Below are 1,395 nucleotides of genomic sequence, written 5' to 3'. Positions count from 1 at the left end.
CTTGATTTTGATTGTAGTTGTTTAATACTATTGGCATCTTTTGCAATGCGAAAAAAGTAGATTATCAAAACAGGATTTTTTTCACCGTATTTGAAAATGAAATACATTTTGTTTGTGGAGCAGAAATTAACATAATAAAACGGTAAAACTTAAGATTAATATGTAGTTATTCACCAAAAACATTAAAATCGTGCAATCCACCAAAACTTCGACAAATGTCTACCATCTCGGATGGCTAATTTAAATCGTAACAATAGGTTTAAAGGTTGCAATGAAAATGAAACATTTAGCGAAAATTCGCCCTCAAATAGTTCAGCTTTGACGATTATTCATTTATTAGTCAATGTAAGAAATATAGTAAATTTTATATTTTGTGATAAATGTAGTACGAATCAAACTTTGCATCAAATCAATTATTGGTGAAACATCTGAATCGATAACTGGTTGGCTTGATTTTTAAGATTTCCAATATAGCGCGCTTTCGCGTCTTGTTTCCTGGAATTGCAACCTCACCAGAAGATACTAGGCAAGAATGTCCAAAAAAAAAAAAAACTTACCTATTTTCATTTTAACCCAGTTATATAGTTCAGTTAGCATGATTTAATATTGGTTCAATCTTTCCAGCGTTCCGACATAAGATTCGCCGTCCTCCAAAGTTGATATTTTTCCTACGATTTTTTTTTCTAAATGTCGTAATCTTAACAACTTTTTTTGCAACCCTAAAAGTCATTTGTTACAAATTTAGTATGTTTTGGTTTAATGGCACAAGAGCCGGTTTTACCGATTCATGTAGCAATTCAAGATGACAGAATTTTGGCGAGTTTTTGGATAGTTCGCACAATTTTATGGATGGAAACTGGATACTGATCCTAAGGTTTACTTTTATGGCCACAAGAAAACAACTAATTAAGTAACAATACTTTAGTAATATGTTATTTCTTTTCTTATTATAGATAATATGTTAGTAGTAATGATATGTTTTGTTATAATATGTTATTAGTTAGTAATATATTATTTCTTTTCAATATTATTGCCTTATTTATTCTTAGAATGATTAGAATGTGGTTAAAACCAACTTAAAGATTGAAATCAGTTAATATAATTTTAGGGAAAAGCCAACAATTGAATCCCGGAACTTTCAAATTGTTCTCGATTGCTTGGTATTGAAAGTTTACCAATTAAGACATCTACTTTTATAAGCCAAACTTACCAGTAAAGGATTGTGCGGAACTGTAGGTATTATCTTTGGTACAATGTTGCTTGTTCGGAATTTGTTTAAATCGCAAACAACTTTGATCGCTGAAATCCTCGAAAAGCAAAGCAGAAAAAGCAAGTACACTAATTCTAACGCCATTTCTAATAAAATTCTCTGGAACTTCAAATGCTTTTGAAAAT

Source organism: Argiope bruennichi, chromosome 3 (genome assembly GCF_947563725.1).
Source record: "Argiope bruennichi chromosome 3, qqArgBrue1.1, whole genome shotgun sequence".
NCBI classification, from domain to species: Eukaryota; Metazoa; Arthropoda; class Arachnida; order Araneae; family Araneidae; genus Argiope; species Argiope bruennichi.
This window is presented reverse-complemented; position numbering follows the sequence as displayed.